The sequence below is a fragment of the Alligator sinensis genome, unplaced genomic scaffold, assembly GCF_000455745.1.
Source record: "Alligator sinensis unplaced genomic scaffold, ASM45574v1 scaffold471_2, whole genome shotgun sequence".
Taxonomy (NCBI): Eukaryota; Metazoa; Chordata; order Crocodylia; family Alligatoridae; genus Alligator; species Alligator sinensis.
Genome location: NW_005842143.1, coordinates 1039680 through 1048110, shown reverse-complemented (window position 1 = coordinate 1048110; position 8431 = coordinate 1039680). Strand labels below are relative to the sequence as shown.

General features: G+C 50.7%; 2 protein-coding genes across 2 annotated transcripts in view; one reads left to right on the top strand and one right to left on the bottom strand.

Moving 5' to 3' along the window:
• Positions 1-8431, bottom strand: part of RNASEL (ribonuclease L) — a 93391-nt gene that overhangs the window by 2588 nt on the left and 82372 nt on the right. The window lies entirely within an intron of this gene.
• RGSL1 (regulator of G protein signaling like 1) overlaps positions 1-8431 on the top strand; it is a 62511-nt gene that overhangs the window by 1191 nt on the left and 52889 nt on the right. The gene's annotated exons all lie outside the window — the stretch shown is intronic.

Genomic DNA, 8431 nt, shown 5'->3' with positions numbered 1-8431 from the left:
CCCGGTGGGTCCGCGCTCCCGCGGGGCTGCCCGGCTTCCCTCCCCTGCCCGGAAGCCGGGGAGAGGCCGGCGGGCTCCTCAGCCCTTAAAGCCACCCTCAAGGGCAAAGAGTCCCGGCCTGCACCCGGAGCAGGGCAGTTGGGCCCCGGCTTCCCCCAGCCGTTGAGGGGCTGTCGTCACAGCTCCCGGGGCATGAAGGTGGCACCTCCGCAAGGTGGGGCCAGGTGCCACTTGCCCCAGGGTGAAGGGGGGACCGAGCTCTGATTTATGGGGAAGGTGGCTGGCTTGTCTCTGAGGTGTCCCCCCGCCTTCTCCCCAACTGCAAACTTAGACATCTCCCTGGCCATTGGTGATGCGTAGCGGGTGCACATGCACCCCCTGAGCATGGCGGTGCACCCCCTGCAAAAAGGCACCACCAACACTGCCAGTGGTGCCTGTGGGCAGTCACTGCTTACCACTTCCCCCCTGCCTGACACCGCCAGTGGTGTCTGCAGGTGGTCCGCGATCGCCACTGCCAGCAGCATCTAAGGGTGGTCACTGACAGCCAGTCAGCGCTTGCCACTCCCCCGCTGCCGACAGGGCTCCCCACTTGCTGCCACCACACTCCTGCTGCCAACAGCACTGCTGCTGCCTGCAGGAGCTCACCATGCCCCCCCAGCCTCCAGGGGCATGTGGCGTTCGTGTCTCTGGCAGGGGTCTCTGTCCCCAACCAGGTTGAAGCACTGGCATGGTGTGCCAGCGATGTTGCACGCAGCTGAGAGCCACAAGAGACTCCTCCCTAGCTTGCTCCTGGGGCTTTTGGTTAAGGGCAAGTAAGACTCAGAGGGGCATCTGAACCCCAAGCCTCTCTGGGCTCAGGCCTGCACATAGGATGCCTGCCAAGGGATTTGGGAGTATCTGAAGCCCCAGGGTGAAAAGTTGGGGGTGGAGGATACTTGCCAGTTGTAGTGCCACGTATGGTGTTTTAACAACTGAGTGTTGCTCAATGGAGAGGATTCGGGACCAATTTGGCTAATTTGACCCGGAATTTTAAAAAAAAAGTGCTCCCCGCATGCTGTTTCAGTGCGGTGGTACAGGGAACAGGTATACTGCGTGGCCTGGCATTTCTCAGGCGGATAGAGGCCAGGCCAGATGCTCCCCACCTTGCTTTCTTCCCTTTCCTGCTGTTTCCTGCAATCCAGAGAGCACATTTCGCTGGAGATGCAAGAAATACCCCCGACCCAGCATATGCGTAGACAGCCCCACTTGGGGTGGCAGCAGACCTTGAGTCCAGACCCCATACCACTGAACAGCACACATTTCTATCACTTAAGTTACAGCACTTGCAATGGCTAGTTGGAAGCTGCAGCCAGACCAGTCACGGGGGAAGAACAAAGATCACACTGTTCTTCATACTAATAGCTAGTACTGGACCAGAGAGAGGGGCAGGCCTGGAGGCTACTGCTACATGGCCTGAATTCCTCTGGCATTTGCTTACTTCTCCTTCCCCAACATCCCCATTTCACCTCTCATTCTTGCCATTCCCATCCAACTTTTCAGACTTGAATACTGAGCAACCTGTTTTATCTATGTAAGCCGGCACATTCAAGACAAAGGCATTAAACTGGCCAAATTCAGATTTGGTCACTTGATTCTAATTGCTTAGCTAGTTAGTCCATTTTTCTGATCTGGTGTGAGGAAAACACTCAAGACAGGCGAACCATGAGCCAACATATCCACTACAATATTGGATGCAAGAAAGTCACAGTAGAAAAATAACCCCAGTGAACAGGGATTTCTGTCATTACAAGGTGCATTAAGGCCAGGGCTGCATTCCAGCTCCTTTCCCTCAGGTCTGCAGTGAAGACGCACAGAGAGGGTAAGTTTCCCCGAAGTGTACAAAATGGTTAGTTGCAAACAAGCTCAGGTCGCTCATGCAAACAACTTCAGTCCTCCCCCATCCATCTCATTGCATTATAGATTCTGGTTCAAGAGTCTGGAAATTTGATTCATAAGATGTCAATGTTCTGGGATCCCTCTACCCCACCTGATATTTATTACAATTTATATCCTCCCTTTTTTTCCCCCTGGAGAAAAAAAATTCTTAAAAGATCCCTTCCCACCCCCAATTCCAGGAACCTTTGCTACTTAATACCCATTTGTTACATGTCAGAACAGAACAGCTTCATGGAAAACAGTCCCTTGCTCTGTTGTGTAATGCTCTCTGCCCTGTTCAGCCTTTATGCCTCCTCCCCCATCTGTCCTAGACTTAGCTGCTCAGGAGTTGTTTACAGGAATTGAAACAGGCCGGGCTGGCTTGGCTGGTGAGAGCCCAGCGCTCTCTAGTGGAGAAGTCCCAGTAAATTGTTTCTTTGCCAGACAGCTCAGCTTGTTTATGCTCCTGCCTCCATCTCCTCCAGTTACACTTTGTTTTTGTGGGGAGCACAGATCAGCCAGTCCCCTCTCTCATTTGCGTGACTGGTTGGCCCTCCTCATTGCAAGTGAGTAATTTTAGCTAGAACAAGTTACAGGACGGACTGGTGTTGTTTACCAAGATGTCCCATTTGAGAGGAATACATTTAAGCCAGCTGCTACAGCTTTATGTATGGAGCCTCCTAGAGAACACATAGCACCTAAGGCATGGGACCTATCTGGAATATCTATATCGTTTTAGTCTGGGGGAGGAGGAATATAAGGCCTTGTACTCCTTCCTTGAGGCTGCTAATTCACCCTGGTGTGGCAATTCAAATCTAAACTCAGATCCGCAGCATACAAAGCAAGGTCCTGTTCATGAAATTGAGGTCACCTGCATCTCTGGAGAGCCCCATTGTCCACAGGGCTGTATATTTCCACCCCTAAAGCCACTTTACAAGATAACTATATTTTTTAAAATGGGAGATGCCAAATTAGAAAACAAACACAAACCTAGCCAATGTCACCAATTCCAGGTGCTTCTGCAGAAGGCAGAACACATCCTACTGCTGCTACCTAGACTATATTGTGATCATCTGGTGGTTAGGTTGTTCCTTGATGCATGAAGATTAATCTCCTTACAATTTGCAGTCCTCAGAAATTTAACTATAGATGCAGTTCCTATCATATTAATTCACAAAATGACCTAAATACCTCAGGTTGCTATGCAATACTCAAACAAACCTAGAGAATGAAAAGGTAAATCACCTAACAGTATCCAGTGCTATCCCCCCTGCTATAAGCACACCCCCCACCCTTTTCACAACTACCATGCATCAAAACCCACACCTTGCAATGGTAGCTCTGTACTTTGTTCCCCTTTGCTGTGCAAGCCATTTACCTAATTAATCCCAGCTAGTAGCTGTGGGTATATGGAGTCATATTTTACTAAAGAGTTGGATGCAAAAGTAATGGAAGGAAGGTCTCCTTTGAAGGACTAAATTAAGACCACGGGAATAGAGAAAGTGAAAGCCCAATATATTAAATGTCTTTTTGTAAAAAAAGTTAAAATTTGTAAATTTGAAGAAGGAAGTCGCATGCCCCTGCCCTTACCCCTCCCCTTTTGTAATGAGCAGATGCTTGGAATCATTTGTCTTGCCCAGCGGTTGACACTTGCGTGATGGAAGTGTGAGATGTTACTCTATGTATTTGATCATACAATCTGATGTGAGGGAAGGTCACTCAGCCATTTAAACAGGTGTAGTAGGCACTGACCGAGTGCATCCAACAGTTGATTTTTATCCTTTTAATTCCTGTATAACGTTGATGAAATGCCCAGAGGCCCATGTTTGAGGCCTATGCACCCAATTTACTTCATAATGAATAAATATTGAAAGATCTCCAGAGGTCCAAGGCTGCCTTTGAAGAAGCTGCCAGGTCAAGGGTAGATGATCGCTGGTTTCGAATTGGTTTTCAAAGACAGCAAAGGCCAGCAGAGTTATCTGGGCTGCACTGAAAGGCAATTTAAAAAAAAAATCCCTATCTGGCACTGAAAAGCTTAGCTGCAATATGTCAATGACGCATGTAGGACAGTGGAGAGCCGATGACCTGAGAAAGGAGGAGGGGCAAATAGAGCCAGAAGCAGCCCACAGCACCCACAAGCATTTAACATTTCTATCCATTCCCTGTTCTTAACCCTTTAGCCTAGCAACAGCTGGCTAGCGGGGGGCATCAGTATACAGCAGGTAGGAATGGCTCCCACTACATTCAGTGCCACGCAAAACTGAGTCACAGCTTGGACAGGAGAGGAGCTAGAGTAGCCTCTACCTCTCTAGTGATCTGCTATCCAGCAAAACTTTGGTACAAGTTTTTGATTTCAAGTTAGTACCATACCTCAGGCATAAGCATTAAACTCTCCTGCATACCTTTTGCAAACCAAAGAGCTAAAACTTGCACCTCTTTTACTCCTAGAGGGCACTTCTCCCAACAGAATTTCTAGCAGAATTCAGCTTTCTAAGGCCCTTGTTTGTTTTTAAAGAGGGAGAGCAGCAGAGGTAAGCCAGAGACCACTAATGAGAAACAGATGGGTTTCCTCCAAACTAAAGCTTCCCTGAAGTGGGGGAAAGCTAAAAGATGGGAATTTTAAGGGGATAACAATCTTGCTCCAAGGGGTGAGGACTAGAATTTGATTTGGTTAATTTTGTTTGCAACATATGTTATTAGTGTAACTTTGAAAGTTGAGAAATTCAGTGGATGCAGTTAGGAAATGCTGCAATAAGGGTCTTTCTGGCAGTGTTAGTTTAAAATGTATTTTTGTTCTGGAATCCTGTCCCTGTTAAATGGATTCCTTACTACAGCAGAGCCTCCCTAATTGTGGATGGAAGATTAATTTTGGACTAATACACTTTTCTGATTAGCAAGTGAGAGTGCAGAGAACTCTCACTTGCTAGTCTGCCTGACTGCATCCTGGTGCAAGATCAGGGCCTTGAGCTGTAGATTTACAAACAGAAAACTTGCAACATTCTGTTGTAGCTAAATAAGTCCAGGGTCTGAATTCAGCAAACAGAACCCCGCAAAGACCAAGGCCTCAATCTTGCAAACACTTAAACTTGTAAGTAACAGTGAAAGAACATGAAGTTGGTTGAGTAAGGGATGCAATTTTGCAGAACCAGAGCTATAAGTACAAATATAACACGCTTAAGAACCTGCAAAGTGCAAAGCACCAGATTGAGATTTCAGAAGTCTAGGTTGTTGTCCCAGATTGGAAAACTGCTGTAAAATGGAAGTCAAGGTTGCAGGTAACAAGTGTTACAGAAGGTGTGTCTACATGTCGCCCTATGGTGACATAGTGATGTGTTATGTCACTGTCACTGTACGGTGCGGTATGGCAATGTCGCTATCACGCCGGTCTACTCGTGATCGCTAACTAGTACTTCCAAAAGGAAGTACTAAAGTACAGCAACATGTAGAATCAGGCCAGTCATGAGATTCTAAGGAAATTCAGTGTTAAAGCTGTAGTTGCAATCAGTGCTTTAGCAAAGGGGGGGACAAACGGGGCAATTGCCCTGGGCACCAAAGAGAAGGTGCTGCCCAGCTGGAGCAGGGCACAGGACAGAGCCATGAGCACCTCATGGGAGGAAGGGAGAAAGGGCCATAGGCAGTGGAAAGCTGAGGCTAATGGGGATCAGCCCCCGCAAACATAGGGAAGCGGGTAGGGCCATGAGGGAACCTGGCCATGGCTCCAGGCAGCTGCAGCAGGGATGGGGAGGGGCACACGTGCAGCCAGGATCACAGCCCAGTGTGTGGATCACTGGCTACTCAGCACAGCAGACAAGTACCAGTCTACTCTATGAAGGAAAAGGGGCTGGGGTGCACGTGCACCCCCTATGCATTGCCACTATCCAGGGATGTAGGGGGAGGGGGGGCTCCCACCACTGTACACACCCTGGCACCCTGGCATGTGGAGGCAGGCTGCTGCGGTGTGTGGGGCTCTGTGCCCCACTGCTACTGCAGCTGCCTTGAGAGCCACGCAATGCCATGTGCATCCCGCCACTGGGCTGCACTGCACCCCCTGCCCATCTGGTGTTGGGACACACATGGTGTTGCGCGGCTGCAGCAGGCAGCTGCAGCAGCAGCGAGGCACAGATCCCTGTGCATAGCGGAAGGCCGCCTCCACTCTGCACACAGATCAGGGTCAACATGCTCCCCGGACCTCTGCCAGGGTGCACACAGCAGCAGGAGCCCCCTCCCCGCTCGCGCCCCCGCCCCCGCCCCCCCCCCCCCCCCCCCCCCCATGCCCCTGGACAAGCCGCCTGGGCTCCGATTGTCCCACCACCGGGCTTGGCTGGGGCCCCATTCACCCCACTCCTTCCTTTACCACAGGAGCCTCTATCTACCCCTCCATGCTCCTTCCTCCTCCCCCCACGGACTTACCTGCTGGGGAGTGCACATATGCACTCAAATAATTTTTTCTCCCTCCGCCTATGGGAAGGGCAACTCCTGCCACTGCGTGCACTTCCGGGCAAGAATGGGAGGGCATCTGCGCCTGGGGAACCATCCCAGTGTTGGCCCCAGCCTCCCCTACCCCACCCAGAGTAACCCTGGGGATCCCTAGTTGTCCCCGGGGAATGCACAGGCATTCCCCGGGGACAACTAGTGGCTTCTGCTAGTTGTGTCCAGGGAACCAAACATCCACACTCGTGTGAACGAGACTAGAGAGTTCAAACAGGGAAAAATCTTTCAGCAATCTACTCTGACTCAGTCTTCAGAGAAGGAATTGGGAGGAGGAAGGAAGGGGGAAAATTCTGTACCATTTCCCTCTACTTCCAAGACCACTGGAGTGCAAATATGATGGAGCCTACAGCACCACAACACATTCACAACAGAGACTAAAGCACGGGTGGGCAAAATGCAGCCTGGGGGCCAGATGCGGCACGCCAGGCCATTCTATCCGGCCCGTGGGGCCACTAAAAAATTTAGAAAATTAACATTTATCTGCCCCTGGCTGCCTATCATGCAGCCCTTGATGGCTTGCCAAAACTCAGTAAGCGCCCCTCCACCCAAAATAATTGCCCGCCCCTGGACTAAAGTGAGGCAAACCAGTACTCAAAGAGCGACTTTGCCTCTGCCCTTCCCCTAACTCTAATTGGTCCAGCAGGTAGGCTAAAGTTTGGGATGGAAAGTGGATCAGTAGCAAAAATTGAGCATGATATGGCTCGGTTGGGGCTTGTGGGTGTGTTTGCAGGCTAATTTAAGGTGCATTAGCTTAATGCGCATTAAACGGGTTTAGGCAGGTGTCTACACATGCAGGTGTTATAGCGCATTAATGTTGTGTGTGGACTGACTTGGGGCTAAAGCTAGTCCCAAATCAGTACACACACACACACACACACACACACAGCTTTAACGCGTCTACACATGCGTTAATGCACTTGAACTGTTTGCACCTAAGTTTGATACCTGCAGGTATCAAATTTAGGTGCGATTAGCTCAAAATCACCATTTTTAAAGTACTTTAAGGGTGCTCATGTGTAGATGTGCACCCTAATGTGCCTTTAATTTAGGCTAATGTACCTTAAAGCATCTCGTGTAGATATGCCCACTGAGTCACTAGCGGGTATTAGTCAAAGATTGTGGAGTAGGTGCTGATTACAGGGGCCAGATTCAGAGGAAAATTAATCCCTGGGGCACCCCCAACAACTACAAAAGCCTCCAACAACTACATCAGTTCTGCTCAAAGACACGAGGCTAATAGCCTTAAAGAGAGCTCAGCCAGGTTTTGTGCACATGGAGCTAGTCCTGCCAATACACCTTTTACCCCTTGCTCATTTAGCCTTGGACTTAGTCACAGTTGTGAGTTGTGCCTGCTTATACTAGACAAGGCTGAGAACACCAAACTTGCTCCATTTGTAATTTAGGCAATAAAAGTGGTGGGAACTCTTACAACAGATCACTTGGACATGAATGAACCTGCTGTGCCACTTAGGGATTTGACCATTGTGCTTGTTGATGAATAGGGGGCGTAGAGGGGGTGATGTTAATCATAAAGGGGGTAAGCCTGCCCACTAATAGGATTATGTCCCAGGGGAGCGGGGGCACGGGGAGACCCCCGCGGCGGTCAAGGGGTCTGCTTACCTCCAGCAGGGCCGGAGGAGCCGAAGAAACCCCAGGCGCCGGTAGCGCCAGCGCGGGTCGTCAGCCAGGCGTTTATTCAACTGCGGCTGAACGACGGGGGCAGGGCACGCCGGACCGGAGGAATAAATGACGACCGCGCCGAGGCAGTGGGGCGGCTGAAGGGAGCGAGACGGGGCGCGGAGCCCCAACGAGCAGGGGATCAGCTGCCGCCTGCGGAGGACGGGGCGACGCCAAGTGGAGGCAGAGAAGGCTGCGAACAGTGCAGCAGAGCAGGCTGCGAGCAACGCAGCGGAGCACCTGTGTGGTGCGGGACGACGCCGAGCAGAGGCGGAGCAGGCTGCGAGCAGCGCAGCAGAGCAGGCTGCGAGCAACGCAGCGGAGCACCTGCGGAGTGCGGGACGACGCC